At 44.8% G+C, this 19,804-nt stretch overlaps 1 long non-coding RNA gene across 1 annotated transcript in view; it reads left to right on the top strand.

The window, feature by feature from the left end:
- LOC125117534 (uncharacterized) overlaps positions 1-19,127 on the top strand; it is a 79,673-nt gene extending 60,546 nt beyond the window's left edge. Inside the window, exons 3-5 of the long non-coding RNA XR_007132646.1 lie at positions 1,604-1,706; positions 5,515-5,706; positions 17,773-19,127. This is a non-coding gene — a long non-coding RNA (uncharacterized LOC125117534). The remainder of the gene's footprint in view (positions 1-1,603; positions 1,707-5,514; positions 5,707-17,772) is intronic.
- The last annotated feature ends 677 nt before the right edge of the window (positions 19,128-19,804 follow it).

The following is a 19,804-nucleotide window of genomic DNA, read 5'->3' as shown; positions in this document are numbered from 1 at the left end:
TAAAAATCTCCCACTCTTTCCTCTTCTCTCCAGCTTTCAGAGCGCAACCCAAGGCCATTTTATATTAAATAAAGAACGAAGCAGTAGAAACCAAAAGAACTAATGTGTCTGGGCTCATCTCTTGTCCCATCATTTTATATCAACTTTGAATCCAAGAAAGCCGAATAGTAATTCAGCCACGAACCTGCCGCATACACTGGGGGAGATTTGAAGCATGTGTTTTCAATTCATTTACACTTGACTCATCATAATAGGTTGCTTTTTTTTTTAAGTGCTATTTGATGTTTAAGAAAATACTTCAGCCTTTTAAAATAAGCCTTTTAGAGTTTTCTCCATTCACAGCAGGACACTGCAGAGGGCTGAGAGAACAGGAACTTGAGAGCAGGAAAGTTCAGGGACAGTTCGAAATTCAGAGCCATGAATCTAGAGAAGGTTCAAAAGTTGGCAAAGTGAACCCTCTCGTCCCTACCCACAAATAATAAATAACAACCCCAACAAGGAAAAGGAGAAAGGGGAAAGCCACTGGAAAGCCATAACTTATCTCGTCTCCAGCCTTACAGCTCTCTCAATAAAGCCGAAGTTCTTCGCAGAACCTAGGTTGTGCTGCCTGCAGGGAGCCAAGATCGTCTTCTGTCATAAATTACCTTGCTGGGGATAAGCTTTCCTCCAGGTCCAACAGACAGGCAGCTCTGCAAGACCCATCACCCGGCTCTGTGCTCCTTAAATTATCCTTCATCTGGTTGTGACATCTGAAAAGCTAGAGGGAGAATCATCGCCCCCAAATCTGACCTTCCCATACCACTCGGTCTTTTTTTTTCAGTAAAGCACGACACCACGGAGATAGACACAAAAACATTCTATTTGCAAACCAAACTAGAGGGGAAAAGAGCTTTCTGTATACTTCTCCAAATAAATAGGACAATGTTTTCAAACTTGTGCACACTAAAGACTTTTTTTTCATTGCAAAGTGACCCTAAGTCCTTTTCCCAAACAAAAGAGCCGCAATGATGCTGATAATCATTAGAGGTGAGGGTGGGAGGGAGCCTTGACTTTTCCCCTTTGTTCCTGCTTTGCAATCAACAGCCTTGCTGTGGCTTTCCAACCACATTCAGACATGCACGCACACAAACAGACACGTGCACCCTAACATCTGAGGACCTAGAATATTTGAGTAAATGGCTGCAGTACCTTGAAATGTGATCAAGCTTCAAGAGCAGGTACCAGGCCAAGAGAAATAACTCTTATCCATAAAAAGTTCCACAGTAAATCAGTAACTCTTTTCTTCCACATGTCTCCTGACATGTTTCATTTGTCTGCCTTGACAGGATTGTGGCAAGTGGAGCCGACCATCGGCGAAATTAGAATGGGCCTTTGTGGGGAAGGGCTGGACGTCAGGCGTGGATGGACAGGACGAAGGGCTACACAGAGTAGGAATCTTGTAAACACCTGTGGGTCAGCTTCATGTGATGGAGGGTCCAAAAGAAGGGAACGGAGATTTCAGACGTTACAGGTTTAAAATACATCAGGCCAATGGGCAGACACCGTAACAGTCATATCCTCCAAGAGACTTAACTTCTTCTTTTCCTCATTTGCTTCTCCCTAGAATTCAGCCTTCATCATAAATGCTGGAGAATAAGACAGACCTGTTCACTTCCCCTTCGGCATGTGACGTTTGGAACACAGATTTACATGAGGAACAGGAAAAGGTACTCTTTGCCATGTCTGCACTGTCTGAACAAGAGGAAGGCAGTGGACTTATTCGTGTCAGGCTGGCTAACCTTGGATCTGGTCAAACAATTTGTTGTGAAGGAAAGAGCTTTTTACCTGGAGAAGCAACACACCTCGACCCAGCCAACAAAATGGCTTTTAAATACCTACACTTGGAATTCCCCTCATGGCTCAGTGGTTAATATACCAGACCATCATCCATGAGGACACAGGTTCAATCCCTGGCCTCACATAGTGGGTTAAGGAGCCCTGTATTGCTGCGGCTGTGGCACAGGCCGCCGGCTACAGCTCCGACTTGACCCCTAGCCTGGGAACGTCCACATGCCGCACGTGTGCCCCCCCCCCAAAAAAAAGACCAAATAAATAAATACATACATACCTACACGTTATCTGTTTAGAAAGAAGAGTCGTGGTGGCTAGCTGTGAGGCCCAGCGCTCCTTGCCCTGTACCTGCTGGGAGCACCCCAGTCACTGTAGTCGCTTTGGCATTGAAGGAGAGGAGATTATCTCTAAGTCTTTGTGTAAAGTAGATCATTTAATCACACCCTGCAAATAGGCATAAGCTATCCCGCCTTTGCAGATGAATAAACTGAGATAGGGACAGAGATCAAGTGTTCATCCCAAAGTTACCCAGGAGTGAGACCTCCGCTCAAATCCAGACCCCCCCACCTGGCCACCTGCTCATGAGACCAATTCCCCCAGTTAGAGGTGTTTTCAACAAGATTATTTAAGGCCAGTGGCTATTCAGTTTCCCATTTTGGTGTCATATGTATGTGCCTTAGGTCTTTATTTTTTTTGCTCTCCTTTTTTTTCTTTTTTGATGCATGTTTTACGTCAAACACATACCTAACATGCATACATATCCAGCTCCACAAATTTTCACAAGATGCTTGGAACCAGCATCTGGATCAAGGAACAGATCCTTTCCAGCCCATACGCCTCTCTGGTGCCCTCCTTCAAGTCATTACTTTCCCACCCCCTTTATATTCCTGCCCCCTTTTCACCAGGGTGAGGGGTGTGTGTGGACTCTTTGGCCGTGAGCATGTACTTTAGAAGCAGCCTGTCTGGTTTGAAATATCGCTGTACCTTGGACAAACTGTACATCCTTGGGCAAGTTACCTCCCCTATGATGTCGTTTTCTCAACTTTAAAATGGGGATATTAACAGAACCTCCCTGGCAAGGTCGTGGTGAAGAGCACTACACCTAAAGAGTTTAGACCAAGGCAAACAGAAAAAGCTCAGGGTAAGCGCCGAGAAAACAACAGCTATTATTACTGCTGGGACACTTCTCCCCCTCAGAGACTGTCTGTGGAAGACCAAGAAGGTACAAAGCTAGGGAGGCAAAGGAGATGACGAGAGAGAGGAATTCCAATGAAGCACTCGCTGGCTGTCAGGACGAGAAACAGCCCCATCTCTAGGCTGGGGAGAGGATCAGAGCTGAACAGGTGGAGGAAGAGTTAAGCTAGGCAGCTTTCTAGTCATTTCAGAATCAAGATCTCAGAGTAAAACTATTATTTGAAACCTTATGTATTTTCAGTCTTACTTATGCTTCATGCATGTGTAAATATACCTGTGAAAGATGAGTAAGCCGGAATGTTTTTTGGAGACCTTCCATGAACTTTCCATGACTCCTGGTGGTCCAGAATTGAACACATATTTTAAATTTTCCTACAATAGAAAAAATGAACATGGGGTTTCACACAATTGTTTCTGCCCAACTCACAATTTCATTCCCAGTACGACTTTTTAGGTAGAATAGATTCAGGCATTTTTCCTTATCACGTTTCTTTATATTTTTTCACCCCCTGGAACATTTTTTACCCATTGAATTTAGAACTTCTCAATTGTTCTCCTCCTCCATGTAAATCGAAAGCAAACAGTTAGTTTAAAGCATAGGTTCCAAGAAACCAGAAGCCTGAAAGAAATAAAAACCTACGACTGAGAACTTCCTGGGCAAATTTCCTTTTTTTTTTTTTCCAGCCCAAGGAATGCATTTGCTGAAACATCTACATATTTTATGAAATGCTTCACCATGTTATCAAAATTACAAAAGAAAAGAGAAGATGACTATAAACATATCTCAAGAGATATTAAAAATGACGAGCACATGGTAGCAATTTGACTGTTGATTGACTACCACTAAGAACTAGCACCACTTAGGTGTCCAAGTATGAAATAGATTGAGGCCTGATATATTGATTTGTTAAGTTATAATTAGGTTTAGGAAAACTCAGAATGGACAGGCGAAGAGGCATGAGCATGATTCCATCTGTCTGTCTCGGTCTCTGTCTTTCTCTCTCTTTCTTGTCATTACCCTCCCTCTCTTGCTTCTGTAGTTTTTCTTTTCATGCTTGAGTTTGAAGTAAGCCGACCAGAGATGACTGTTAAACTCTGACACTGTACATTTTCCAACTCTAGACCTTTTTAATGCAGCAGAGATAATGTTACTTACAGAGCTTCTCAACAATGTGGCCCTGGGCTGGCCAGGGCCTCTGTCTGAAAGAACAAAATGCTTCCTTTCTGGGTGGCTGGCTGGGAGCTGGAACAGTACATGATGTTCAAGATAAGGAGGTGGAAGTTGCAAGCACTGAGCTCGTGTGGTGTAACCAAATGAGGTAAAACAAGAAGTGGAAAGGCGGTGCGGAGCTGCCTTGTTCGCAGCACCGTGTCAGAGCCGGCGCCCGGGTCTGGAGTCGGACATCGTCTTTCTCAGTCCTGCGGGAAGACCTTGCCCTTGCTCCTTAGCTCTGCAGAGAGACGAAGACGAGATGAAGCAGCTTGGTTACCTTTCAGGGATATCATAGATACTAAAGGGATCATTATAACGTGATTCTTAATATCCTTGAGCTTGCTTTGAAAGAGAAATTGAGTCAATAATTTCTAGTCCAGTGGCTGAAGATTGTGTTCACTCATTTCTAAAACCAGGGATTATGGTTTGAGCCCTTGAATCCCTTTTAGGCAATTGAGCTTACTCTGAACAGGGTGCTGGCCAACATCTCAGCCACGGCATTTGATCTCTAGACTTGGACTCAAGCAGTCCTCCCCACGGACCACATACCCACTTCTACCCAGGACAGGCTCTGGGCGTCACAGCCTTCTTCTGAACCTCGGCTTCTTCATCTGTAAGATGGGAAGAGCAAGACTCACTTCATAGGGAGTTCAATGGCCTAAAACCCAATAAAGTATTATTACTGACTTGGCTTCTCTCGTTTTGCTTCGAATTTTCAGTCTTGTTCCTGGGAGTCCAGCAGGAGCCAGTGATGCCCTGACTTTATCCTTGGCTCTCCTCCATGGACACAACTTAAATTCTCCCCCTTGAAGTTAAGGGGCTTCCACCAATGCAAGTCCCACCTGTCTGGCTGAAGCTTATATGGCTCTGATAATCCCATATCAGGGGAAGGGGGTCAGGGTGCAGACTGACCCCAGGCAGGGTGCTGTATCCTGGCTCCACTTTCTGCTCAGTCTCTTCTCTCAAGAAGTCGTTACTAAGTAATTAAAATGGGCATCTGCCCAGTTCCCAGACACTCCTCTTTGACTCATTCCTTCTGCTGTCTTCTGGGGTGCTACCCCTCAATTGGTTTTTCAAGTACTCCCTTCAATAAAACACCGCTGCCCGCACACCCCAGTGTATGTTAATGTGCTTATAAATTACAGACCTGTAGTACTCCGAGGATAAGTTTTAGCATTCTGAGAACACATACACACCACACAGAAACTGTTTAGAGAATGAGATTAAATAGCAAATAGAAAAAGGAACTCAAGCATTTTCTTTGTGAACCCCAACAGATCATCTTGGGCTCCTGCTGCTGCTGTCCAGCTTCCCTGGCTCTGTGCGAAGAGTGTCCTCCCACGGGACCTGGACGTCCCACCTTTGAGAGAGATGTGCACACACCGTGACCCAAGAGCAGGTCCTTGGGGCCAGAAGGAGCCTCCACTGTCAGCACAAGAGCATCACCGCCAAGTCAGACAGCTTCTTGGGTAAGTGACCTGTGCAGTTGGACAGGACCCCATACTTAGAAGAGCGCTGTGCTTGGTTAAATTGCAGCTGTCACTGTCTTAAAACTCTGCAAAATTTTATCCTTGAACTTGAGAGATCCAGTGGGACAAGGGAGCATGTGACGTAAGAGATATGCTCAGTGAGGGGTGTCCCTGTTGCTTGCTGCCACATTCACATGGAGCTCTGGGATTGCCCCACGAGTATAGCATCCTGGTGGACCCACCACATGTGGGAGGTTAGAAGACTCAACGCGAGTACAAGGTAAGCGTGTTACGGGAGGCATCTGCTTTCCAAGTGTGGTGGAATGTGCGCCAATTGAGTTAGTTTTGTCAAATGCTTCCAGTGTTCTGGTAAGAATTAAATTCATATGCATGTATGTGCTATGAAATCAAATTACTTAATTACAGTGATCTGCACCCAAGTTAAATGCTTTTATATTTGCATTTAAAACTGGCATTCCACAACATAAAGGTGAGTGGTATAATTCATGCTAATAATGTAAAATTTTTATTTTTATGTACCCAAAAATGACATCAGACAGCAAATAAAAAATACCATGAGAGACTGGTGGAAGAAAGGAAAACATTCTATGTTTTAGCACCTTAATCACCTTTTTTCTTGTTTTTTGAACTCGGGGCCTCATATTGGTATTGTACACGTAACAATACCCATTTCCTAATTCATCTCCAAATGATGGACACCCTATCTCTATCAAGAATGAATCCATCCCACTCCCTTCTCTCACTGGAACAAAGAGAGAAGATTCTCCCTCCATTTTTGCCCTAAGAAAAGATCTGTCCTTCCAAGACCATGGTTAATACATTCAGTTGATTTCATGATTCAGATTTCATTTGTTCAAAAAATATTTGTGTACTTAGATAGCTAAACTTTAATTAATAAAATGGTCAATATTTGCCCAGGAGAAGAGCTACCTCTTCTACCCTGTTTCTGACATAGCAGAAAATTCCTGCTGAAATGGAGGGATCTCAGTTCAAAGAAACATCACTATTGAAACTCGAGGACTGGGCTCTGGAGCAACTACCCTTCAGCAAACCTCACCCACAGCCAGAAGCTAATGATTTCCAGAGATGGCCACAGCAAAGAATTCACAGGAACATGGGTCATTGTGTCAAGGATCATGTCAAAAAGACAAGGTCACCAGTTCCAAATATTTCAGAGGTGAAAGGTTGTTCTTATAAATACTGCATCCTCCAGATTCAGCACGCCATTGTATGCTCCGTCATAATTTGATGGGCCACCAGCTGTCATTAGCAGGGCCTCCATCCAAGTGAAATTCCTCAGTCTTCACTAGCCAGATGTCACTCTTACATCATGGTTGACAGCTTCTTGCAGGAGTGGACACGGTCAGGTTTTTGCCGCTAGAATCCACTGAATCAGTGGTTCACAAAGTGCAGTTCAGGGGCCCTAGGGATTCTGGAGACCCTTCCTGTGGGTTCATCCGATGAAAAGTGTTTTCGTAATAATACCAAAAATTTATTTTTGTTTTTCACTTTTATTCTCTTGAGTTGACAGTGTGGTTTCCTAAAGGCTATTTTCATTGTTCTGTTGGCTAACAAATGGAATATGTATTCTTGTATTTTAAAACTTTCTCCATTTTTATGTCCAATATGGTTAATATTTATAAGTATGATCCAGATAAACGTAAGCTCTCTCAGTCATCAATAATTTTTAAGAATGTAAAGGGGCTCTAAGACCAGAAAGTGTGAGAAGGGCTAGACTAAGTGAAGTAGGCATCCACCACCTTTCAGATTTTTTCAGAGATGAGTCTGCTTTCTCCTTACCAAGAAAATTCTTTCCCACAATCTTAGCAGGTACCAGCGATTCTTATAACTATGAGATTGTCATGCCAATGCCGAACAGGCAAACGCTGTGACTCAGCCTTGATCACTTTGACAAACAATGCTAAAGGTATACACCTCTGGACTTTGCAAAGTGACTCTTCATATGACAAACTGCAACTATGTTTTGTGTAAGCAATAAGATTTTAAATGTCTTTGCATAAAGTTCTAGTATATTAATTTTTAAAATAATTTTTAAAATATTGCCTTGTGTCCACAAACCAAAAAAAAAAAAATGTAAATAAATGGCATCTGACAGAGCTGGTACCTGGAAGAGGGAATCTCCACTACTTCCTAAAGAATATCTTCAACACACAGGTAGATACATGCACACACACACACACACACACACACAATCCTTCATGCACACATATGGTATTTAATGCATACCCGTGACCGAACAACCAGTGCTTTTACCTTTTCATGAACTATGAGTCATTCCCCTGCTCCAGAGAGGGTTTTCTGAGCTTCATAAATATTGACCATACTCCCTAAATTCTAACAGGCGATTTCCTTAAATATGAAAGCTGCTTCTCAACTTTACTCTTTATGTTTTATATTCAATCACATGTTGACTACCATGGAAGGAAAAAATATTCCATATAGATGAATACTCCTGATAACCAAAGCTTAGCCACTTCAAGTCCCAAGACATACTTTCATTCATTCATTTATTCACTCAAAAACAATCCTAGACCACAAGCCAGGAATTGTGACCTTCAGAATACAGTGACAAATAAAGTCACTCAAAATATTTTACATTCTACTGGATCTTGAATAGGATTTGTTCTAAAATCTATCTGAAATTCCTAAAAAGGGAGGTATGTGAAGAAAATATTAGACATCTCATTTCACTTTTATCTGACTATGTTTTATGATGTAAATGATATACGAGTTTAGTAGCACACGCATAAATTAGAAATAAATAAAAATACACATCTGCTGAAAGTGAGCACCCTTCAAATTTTTACTAATGAGGTGTGCAGTGAAAACAGGTTAGGAATCCAGAGCACATTTTGGGAGGCCTCCTTTTTGAAAAAAAGCCCTCCGTCTGTCATCCTGCTGGACCCTTTCTTGGCCCCTCAGCAGCCGCTTGGGAGTTAATCATAAAATTAGGAGATGCTCTCAGCCGGTGATGCCCTAGACCTCTTCTTTCACAGAAGCAGCAAGACCCAGAACAATAAACAGTTCGCCTGAGCCATCGCCCAGTGTGGCGAAGGAGCTGGAGATGTTGCTGAAAGTGTGATTCTGAGTCACCATCCCCGTGGGTGGGGCCTCCTGGAAATGCAGAGTCCTAGGCTGAGGAATTTCCCAGGTCTGCCGTAACAGCAAGGTCCCCAGGACATTTCCAAGCACTCTAGGGGTGGAGAACCCAGGAGAGGGCAGGTGGGTGCGTGGCCAAGGCCTCCGTGGCGCAGGGGCCAGGCTCTCCCCTTGGCACGTGCGGTCGTCTTTGCCGTTGAAGGGAACCGTGGTGTTGGGAGCAGCTGCGCCGCGCTCTTTGACCCGCCGGGCTGTGCATTGCTGATTTTGCTAATTCTGAGGCCGCCTTTTAGGGGCTTGTTTTTCTCTCTCCCTTTGCTGTCAGGCGGTTTGCCATCATTTCTCCCCGACTTCAGCGCGATCACTACTGGTCTCTCTTCCCTCCTTCCTTGTCCCCCTCTCATTTTCTGCTCTGACTCCGCTGTGGGCTGGGAGACTACACAAATGGGCCTGTTAGGCGTGTGTGTTAATTAAGAGTCAATTAGACAGAGTTAAAGTGCATTGCTTTGTGACTGGTGTTTCCGCTGCTTCCAGCCTGTTTTGCTTCCTTCCTGCGTCTCCACCGAGTTCCAGATTGAGGGGCAGATTGAGGGGCGCCTGACCTCCGGATAAGTGGGGCACTAGGATATTTACTTTCTTGTCACATTTCACTGCTGTCAAAGCTCAGAGGGTCTGGCCAGCCCCCCGGGGGAGCCAGTGGGCTTACTAATTCAGGACACCTGGGGCTGACCCGCTCCTCCGACGTTTCTCTGGGCTCAGAGTGATTTACGCCAAGAAGGGCTGGGATCCAGGAGGCAAGAGGAAGGGAGCGAGCTCTCCAGGGTGGACCAGGAAGAAGGATCCTCTGAGAAATACGCTAATTTCCAGTTCCAGAAGGGCCTAGGTCTGTCCCCCTCTAATAGCTGCCTGGAATCTCAGCTGTGACACCCACTAGGGTATCTGAATGGGGCTCGTAGAGGTGGGAGGAACGAAGCATGATCATGGGAGGGGTGCCATCTCTAGCCTAGAAGGCATAATCAATAGATTTAACACTCGGGTTCATTCCACACAAAATAATGCTCTTTAAATAATAATAAAAAAACCCTTCAGTGTACAACAGTATCTTTGGAGCCTAAGCTTTATTTATCTACGATGCCATTGTTACATGATGTCAAGACAGTCGTGGAGATCATAAAATTTCATTCTCATCTTGCATTGAGAAATGAAAATTAATTGTCCTCACGATGCCTCAGGACCCTGCACCCTCCATTGATTACACATAAATACACAATCTTTTGAATGCAGACAACTCTTTTGTCTTTCCAAAGTTATAAAATGACAAAAGTAAAAACGAAGTGGGAACCCAAAGTCAATGTTATTTTACTTCATGGGGTTCTGTGTTTCTTGTGAGCTAATTTCTTGTTTTCCCCAGAAAAGGTAATAGCTTTAGCTAATAGCCCACATCGGGACATGCATGACTGAAGCTGAAGTGTGTGTTTATTTCAAAAAAAAAAGGAATTTTGAAAAGAGGCACAAAGCGAAAGGTACTCATATGCAAAGATGGATCATACCGATCCATTTTCAATGCTTAATTACAAATCTGCTCCAACTAATTTCCTTATTGTGCCCACAGCTGCTGTTCTTTTGTCACCAGTTTATTTTTCTTTGAAAATCTGAAAGGCATCAAGGCTGGCCCTGAAAGTCATCAGGAGCAGAACTGGTGTCCCAGATGCCTCATTACTGGTCTCATTTGCCAGCCTGTTTGGTTGTTTATGTCTTGCATTCAAATCATTTATTTTGCTCAGACCCTCTTTTGCTGTGGAAATGGCTTTAGAACACGGGACTGCTTTTATCACTCAACCGTTTGCCTTGCTGGGTAGCAGGAACATCATGGTTTAATCAACATCACAATTTGCCCATAATCTCTGGGCAGGCCTTGTTTAGTAAGTATCAAAAAGGGTGGTGCTCCAAAGACTCCTTCACAGTGACCCAGGGGGTCTGAATTTCTCTTTTGGAAAGCAAAAAATGTTGTTCATAGGAAGTCACAGTGATTTTAGAAGATTTCCATCTGTAAATCTCAAGGTCACATGGAATGGTTTGAACTTGCAAAACTTGCACGTTCACATCCAAGAAGATGGGCTGCTAAAACCAGTCAAGACACTGTGGGGTCGGGCGTGGGGGCTGGCATACTGTGGCTGTTAGTTAAATGCATTGTACTACAAGCAGCATGACAGAAGGCTTAAATGCTTGTTCTGGGAGTCAGAGACACCTAAGTTCAGACTCTGACTGGGGCAAGTTATCACACTCTCTTCAATGCTCCCTAACGTAAAGGAGAAATGAGTAGCATCCAACTCCTGGAGTTGTAGCGAGAACGACACTAGCTAATGCTTAGAAAGCCCTAGGCAAGAAGGCCAGGCAGGTGGTCACCTCAAAAAACAAGAGCTCTTATTAATACCATCGTTTGCTTCTAGGAGTAAAAAGAGATAGTTGTTTGGCCAACTATTTCCCTTGCATTTTTAATTAATACCTGTACTGTGGGAAACAAGCTAAGTGAATATCGAGGGGAATTGTTACATTAACTGCTGTAGGTAGGGTCACTCAGTTACCGTCTAAACCAGGATACTTGGAGAGAGAAAATGTGCTTCATGAATACTTATGCCGGGACAATGGGCATAAATCAGGACCATCCTAGGCAAACCACAACATACTGTTTCTCGCCGTAGGAACCTCAAACCCGCACATTATTAGAACTGGAAACAACCTTCGATAATTTCCAGTTCAACACTCCAGTCTTACGGACGAGGACAGGAAAGTCCTGAGCAGCCGTGCAACTTCCCAGGGTCACTCAGCTGACCGTGGAAAGTGAGACTCTGGACCGCTGTCCTTCAGTTTTACCTCCAGGGGCCGTTGCACAACATGGTTCTGTTGGGAATACCTTCAGCACATCTTTTTCCTTCTTTCTTCTCCTGAAAGAGTCCCAAGCCATCGTACGCTTTTTTCCTCTATTTCACACCTGAACAGATGACAGCCTGCACGAAGCAACCGTCGGAAAGGAAGGCTTGCCGCTCTTTTAACCTAAACCCCATATGTGGTTGTTGAAGGCCATTCTCTTTATTCACTCACGGGTTGAGAGAGAATAGAGCAACTCTTCCCTCCCATGTTTCAATGAAGGACTTTTTTAGCTCTCTCGTGATTATTCTTTGCTCCCTTTTCCTTTGGGATCCGTGAATTACATTAGTTCTTAACCAGAATTCCCTCTTTGTATCATTTTCCCAAGACATCTCCCCAGGACACATCTGTTCCTAAGCCCCCTGGACATCGTACCTGTGAATGTACACCTTTAATCCCTGTTAGTTACACAGTCTGTAGAGTATTTACCAATTATAGATTCCAGCAGTTTTTCACTTCAGGTGGTTTTGCTGCGTTATTTAGACAAGGCAAATATTCCATGTACAGGATTTGACTTTCAAGAGACAAGGGAGCCAGAGGATCAGAAATCACACGTGACAGACCCTCCTAAGGTACATCTCCAGCCTCTCTTTAATGAAGTCCACATCTTATAACAATGCTCCCACGCAAATGCAAATTTCTGTAGATTGTTTATTTAGACTAGCGCTTTTGCACATCCATCTTTCTCGGTGTTCACCCTCCTCTCCTTTTTGCCTTGAAAGAGATCATGTGGTTATTCCAGTCACCCGTCTGCGGGGTTTATGGCCTGACGTGCCCATAAAGATGACAAGAGGTGCATTTCACAGGCAGCAGCCTTGCACTGCCCTTGCCGTTGCTGTTGAACTAGACGAGGCGCAAAGCTACCCTAAAGGGATGGGTCCCACGCTCCCTTCCTGGATGTCGGGTTCAGCGAGGAGCGACACGCCCACCCGGAGAGTCACATGATCCATCCCTGGAGGCTGCAGAGCATCCTGGGGGAGTATACATGAAACTTGCTTCAGCATCCTGCCGAGTTAGCCAGCCTGCCACACTGCTGCTCCGTGCTGTTCTCACTTAGATGTACCTCCAGGGGGAAAATACATGGGGATCTTTCCACCGCTCTGATTAAAAGCCCATTTTTGGAAGAAAGGGCTAAGGCAAGCAAATAGAAGACTGTTCACCCAGAACCTGGTTAAGGATCCGGCATTGCTGTGAACCGTGGTGTAGGTCGCAGATTCAGCTTGGATCCTGCATTGCTCTGGCTGTGGCATAGACAGAAAACTGTAGCTCCAACTCAACCCAGCCTGGGAACTTCCACATGCCGCAGGTGTGACCCTAAAAAGCAAAAAAGCAAAAAAAAAAAAAAAAAGGAAGCAGCATGAGTCATGGTTAGGAACAGACTGATGTCAAATAGATTTGAGTCAAGCCCTGTATCTCTCACCGTATGGCCTTGGGCAAGGTATTTAACCTCTCCCTGCCTCAGTCTTCCCATCTGAAAATGGGGAATGAGATCTGCCTTGTGGGATAGCTGTGAGAGTTAAATGCAGTGAGGCTCCTAAGTAGCGTAATGATCAGCACTTTGCAAGAACAAAAAATGACTCGAGCGAGGATTTCCTTCTTCATTGGGTGCCGTGAAAGAAAGGTACCTGATACATTTCGCTTTAAAAAATAGAGCACAGGGCTCAGGCAGCAGAGAATTTCTGACTGTCTCTCTCCTGCATGGAGTCCTCAGGGGGCTGATCACACCACATCCACTTGCAGAGGGAATGAAAGGGATCATTTATAAGCAGCTCTCCTGGTGGCTCGGAGACAGGCCAGCAGGGAAACTTCTCTACACAGAAAGCTCAAGCACCAACCCCTCTGCTCAGCCTGGAGACCTCCCTCTCCACCCCTCGTCCGCATTTCCAGGCTCATCATGGATTCCCCCCATTCATGCTTCCCACTAGTGCTGCATGTCTCCCCCTCGCCACCCGCTGGCATTCTCTGCTCTTTATTCTCTTTGTCAGGCTCACTCTCCCCTCCGATCCTTGTCTAAAACTCAACCCATCAAAGTGCCTTCTCAGTGAAGATCTTTGTCAGCGTCTTTTTTGTAGTATCGTGTTCTAAACTAGTAATAAAAGCAAAATTGGGTTGTGATGATCACTGTACAACTCTAAGTGTAATAAAATTCATTGAGGTATAAAATCACCTTTTCTGAACCCCTGAGCTAAAAGGAGTTCACCCCCTTCCCATCCCTCCTGGAGAGCACTGACTCTGAGGAGTGCTTGTGAGGGAGCTGTTTGTCTGCTTGCCCTGTTCTCTTTGGAAGACTGTGAACTCCACGAAGGCAAGGAAGTGTGCGTCAGAGGGCTGAGGACCAGGGTCTTGGGGCCTGAGCAGCAGGCACAGCAGGAGACAGAGACAAATGATGCTGCAGGCCTGTCGCCCCACACAGCCAGACGAAAGCAAAGGGGCAGTAAGCACCTTTGAGCACACGCACAAAAATGCCAGATGATGAGAATTATGTTGACCCCACTTAGAGGGCAGACTTGCCTCTAGTTTGGTACAGTGGCCCTGTCTCTCTAGCCAGATCTCATAAGACATCTCGTAGCCCAGCTTATAACAGGATGCCTGAAGATTCATCAAGGACCACAGCTTCCAGAACCAAGTAGGAGAAGGGTCCCCTCCCGGGACCCCCAGGTGCCCCTCTCTGGGGACGGCAGTGAGCAGGCTGCATCTCATGCAGCAAACCTTCACTTTGATTCTCAGCCACAGAGAAACCCCAGCCCCCTGTGTTTATGGAAACCCTGGGCCCCAATGCATCTGGTTTTCCACCAGGGAGCTGAAAGACCAGCCCCGCCACGCTCACACTGCTCTGCCTGCCATCCACAGCCAGAGGAGTCCGTGTGGGCTCAGGTTTCGTGGTCAGGCACGGAGGCCCTCCAGGTGTATTCCAACTGGTCCATTCGAAGTGAAATCTTCCAGCTTGACCAAGAGTAACTGACCCCAAGAGTGGCCATTTAACCTCCGCTATTTGGTTTATATGGGTAATATTTACACTGGGAACTTGATTAAAGCTGACCTCTTGGTGAAAACGGAATCTGATACGTATTTGAAACCCCCTGCCTCCTCCACCCAGTGTCAGGTGTCATCTGCTTCACTTCTCCCCTAATTGGCCGGCTGGCCTCTGGTCCGCCTGCATCCTCCTCTCACTGCATGTGTGCGATGCTTCCATTGAGTTTTGCACCTTCATCCCCTGCCAGCACGCCCAGAAGTTAACCAGGTTAGGAGCTGCTGCTTGGTGGAATTTGAGCACAGAGGTAACCTGTTAGAAATCGGTCCTGGTCATCACAGGTAGAGAAGACACCGAAGCGCCCTAAGTAATGTTCTCAGTGTGCAGCCCTCACACACGCTGACTGCCACGCTCCCAAGGACACTGCACTCCCAGGGGAAGGAGTTCAGCGGCCATTGGCTCGGGATACCGACTTGAACATTTTGGCCATTGCTTTTCAGATCAATATGTCTGTGAAACTGAAGGGGAGGCTACTTGATAAAACGTTTGTTTGCTGACCTGTCCAGGAATTCCTCTTTCCCTCAACTAGCCCAGCTGAGCAAGTTTCCATTGATTACCCCTCTTCAAATGCAGGACAGCCTGCAAGCAGATGTGCCTGCAAGGAACTTTAAATCTGAAGGGTGGGGGCAGGGGTGCGAGGGGTGGAGGCCTGGGTAGGAATCGCAAATGAAAACACAGAAGTGAAACAAAACCTTAAGACTCAGGTAGGGAAACTGCTGGCCTGTGTCTGGAGACGGAGCTCATCCAGCAGGTAGCTCTCTGTGTCCATAGCAAGTCACACAACCTCCTGGGCCTCCTGGAGTTCACTTGGAAAGTGGAAGCATTGGCCCAGAAGGCAAATTAGGTCAATTTCAGTTTGACAATATTTGTGACTCCAACAATATCAAACAACAATATAAGGGTGTTGCACGACTGACAGTGATGAACCTAGAAATGCAAGGTCACGTCAGAAGAGGGGTGTATCATGGGGTGTTGGCTCTGGGAAGGAGATTACAGGACCCTGGAGCACTGATCCTATAGCCTGGGGTTGATGGTTCCTGCTGTACCTGCGTGGTATGAGGCACAGATGGTATGATATTCCTGATGGGATGGTTTTTCCTTCGGTGGAGATCAGGGGTCAACCTTTCAACTAGGGAGTGCTTTCCTACATCTCGGACGTGATTTTATGCCATCCTTGCAACCCTGTGAAGCTGGAATTACTGTTCCCATTTTACAGATGAAGCTGGAGGCTCAGAGGGTTAGGTTAGGTCCTCCAGTCAAATAGAAGATAGAAGCAAGGAGTGAACCTAGCTTGATCCATCCACCTGAGCCGTGGTGCAAGCCCCCAGGGTTCCCCAAGGAGCAGTGCAAAATGACACCAGCGCTGACGGAAAGGAGCCAACTGTGGCCTCACTCACCATGAATAACCATACACCAAGGAAAACAAAAGCTACACATAGCACACTGTGATCTTGCAAGATCAAAGAGCCTGAGCTTCTCCAGAAGGCAGGGACAAAGCCGAGTGCTTAGAAGGAACTAAATATGATGAGCAGGGAGTTCCCACTGAAGCTCAGTAGTAAGGAACCCGACTAGTATCCATGAGGACACAGGTTCAATCCCTGGCCTCACTGTGGTGTAGATCACAAACACGGCTCTCATCTGGCGTGGCTGTGGCTGTGGCTGTGGCCAGCAGCTGTAGGTCCGATTCGACCCCTAGCCTGGGAACTTCTAGCCTGGGAACTTCTATATGCCACGCCCCCCCCCCCCCAAAAAAAAGAAGTTAAAAAAAAATGATGAGCATAGCAATGAGTTAAAAGACCATTTCAAGAGGAAGAAAAGCCACCAGCTAAGAAATATTCAGGCAGCTGAAGCCTTTTCTTTGAACCCAGGAGAGAGTTGCATGCTCCTTATAGGATGTGTCAAGGCAGGGAGACTCTTCCTGTTCTGCCCTCCGGTCCACCTGCCAGCAGCAGTGGCCCGTGATCTGAGCTGACCAGGCAGAGGCCCAAAGAGGAGGTAGGGACTCCTGTTCACATCACCTGACCACGCGTTCTCTGGCAACTCCGTCCCAGGGGTGTTCACCCAGCCCTGCTTTGCTCTCGACCCTTTGGGAGCCAGCCTGTGAGTGTGGAACGAAGACTGTGTGCACTTGACGCGGGGTGGACTTCAGACACTGGAAAGCCACTCCCACGCATCATAGAAGAAATACCAAGTTATTGGGAATAGTGTGATAAATTAAATGTTTTTCAAGATCACGTTCCTTTTTCTATTTCTAGCCAAAGAATCTCTTTCCCTTTATCTAAACAATCAGAGGATTTGGTTTTCTCAAATCCCAAGTTTTTTCTGTCTGTGAAGGTTATTATGGGCTTGGTTAAACAAAGTACTTGTTTATAATAGATATAATAGATGATGGAGTCATTTTGAAATTACGCAGTTGGTGTAATAAAACCAGTTAAAACCTTATTTAAAAAATGTCACAGTTGGTCAAATGTATTAATGGCATATGGTTTAGTTTTCTCTGTCTCTTTTTTTCCCCCTAGAACAATATGTGCATTCTCATTTCACAGAGTGGGTAGAGGATTAATGGAGCAAGATAAACTTTCTCCTGGCTTCTCTTTCAGACAATCTACACTTTCATTAGCTGACTCGAGCTTTATTTATCCCTTTACCATGTCTTTCCCATCTTGTCTTTCTCTTCCCTGTAGCACCCAATTATGCAATTCCTAAAATTCTGGGTAATGTAAGAGATAAATATTATATCAGGTACAGCATGTTTTAGAAAGAAAAGTTAATGCAGAAATTACACACGACATAAACATAATGGCTGCACTTGGCAGGCATAATTATTTTTTCTCCTATTGACGTTACCACCCATAATAATAAAGTTTAAAATGTGCCCCCAAACATCCTGTTTCAGCTGCATGTAGTCTTCCTACCAGCAAAGAATGTAATTGCATTATTTGTCTCCTCTGAAATCTCTCACTCAGAGCTACACCTTTCCCAAGATTTCTGTTTAAAGATTTAAGTGGTCATTTCCAGACGTAATGCATCAACTGAAGTTTTGACATTGGGACCTGCCTGCCAAACCAAGCTGTACTGGTCAAGTGGTCATCTCAGAATGGTGCTGGGTTTTGCCTGGAGCTTGGAGATGCCATCTCTAATCTACAGCCCTGTCATGAATTTGTTTTTTTGTCATAAATGAAACATGGGGCTGGGCTTTAATTTTCCTCACTGCCCTCTGTCAAGTAATAACCATAAATATTGTCCTGAATCATTAAGTCACAACCTGAAACGTGATCCTGCCCAGCTCCCAATCAGACGGCCATCTGGAAGATGAAAGAAGTCTATTTGGGTTTCGGAATGATCCAGACTCTAATTTGTAGTAACAGTCTTAACAGGCTGTTTCAGAGACATTAACCAGTAACTTGTCTCAGATTCTCAAGGAAGGTCCATTATCCACAGTTGGAGGTATTTGCTTCAAGCAGAACCATGAATTGTAACTGTTGGAAAACTACCAGGCTCGCTGGCTTTCAATCAAATGCCATATTCTTCCATGGACACTAGATTTTTACCCAAGGGCAAGAATATATGCACAGAGCAGATGCATACATAATATATCTCCAATATTCTCTATTTCATAAGGAAAGCAAACATTTCAAGAAAGGAAAACAAATTGCAGCTTCAGCAAGCAAACAGCAAAGCAACATGATAGATATATAATTTTTCCTATCACCCTGAGGTTACTTTTGCAGAGAAAAATAAATTGTACTCTTATTTTGCTGTAGAAATAATCTTGTAAACACAAAGAGAAAGTCATTATCTAAAGTCTGGAAACATATGCTTAAACATGAGTACACCACTGATCAAAGGCATCAAGCAATTGCTTTAAATATCTGACTTTCCTGGTCATTAGAGAAGCAAGCACTATCCCTAGGAGATGCCTCTCCATTTCCACTTGACTTTGGACTGGAAGACCAAAGAGAGAAAACAACGGAGGAGATCATGTTTCTTCTCTGAGTTATACAAAGCATCACTCTCCCCATGGGAGGGTGTTCAGTTTAATTTCCGAACATTGCAAATACACTTAAAAACGCAATGAATGTATTTATTTATAAATGCATGAAGTAAATGATGTTTCGACAAGGAGTGTGTCGATGGCGACTTGGAGCAGAACTAAACCCACACTGACGGTCACGAGGGTGGTTATGTTTCGCACCATCAGGGAGGAAAACTCCATCCCAAATTTTAGCAACAAAAATCTGTTTCCTTTGCCTCAAAATTTGTTCAGCACCTCTCAATTTTAGTAATTAAAAATATGTATTAATTATTCATAAAAAGTAAAGGCATGGGAAAGATAAATAAAAAGAAATTTGAATGTGTCGCATGGCCTTATTTAATCCTGATTCAAACCAACAAATTGTAAGAAAAAAGGTCTGTGATTTGAGGCAATCATAGAAATCTGAACATCAGTTGATTATTAGAGAATATTAAGGAACAAGTATTAATCTTGTTAGATGTGATGCTATTATGATAATTTTAAGTCTTTTTCTTTTAGATATATACCTAAGTGTTTAGGAAGTGAATGACACGTTGCCTGAGATTTGCTTTAAAATACGCCAGAGCTGGAGTTCCCGTCATGGCACAGTGGTTAACGAATCCGACTAGGAACCATGAGGTTGTGGGTTCGATCCCTGGCCTTGCTCAGTGGGTTAAGGATCTGACGTTGCCCTGAGCTGTGGTGTAGGTCGTAGACGCAGCTCCGATCTGGTGTAGCTATGGCTCTGGTGTAGGCTGGCAGCTACAGCTCTGATTCGACCCCCCCAGCCTGGGAACCTCCATATGCCGAGGGAGTGGCCCAAGAAATAGCAGAGAAAAAAAAAAGAAAAAGAAAAAAGAAAAAAAAAGACAAAATACGCCAGAGCTGTGGTGTAGGTTGCAGATGTGGCTTGGATCTTGCGTTGCAGTGGCTGTGGCGAAGGCTGGCAGCTGTAGCTCTGATTCAACCCCTAGCCTGGGAAC

The sequence above is a fragment of the Phacochoerus africanus genome, chromosome 16, assembly GCF_016906955.1.
Source record: "Phacochoerus africanus isolate WHEZ1 chromosome 16, ROS_Pafr_v1, whole genome shotgun sequence".
NCBI classification, from domain to species: Eukaryota; Metazoa; Chordata; class Mammalia; order Artiodactyla; family Suidae; genus Phacochoerus; species Phacochoerus africanus.
Note: the sequence above shows the minus strand (reverse complement) of the source record. Positions and strands in the feature narration are given on the sequence as shown.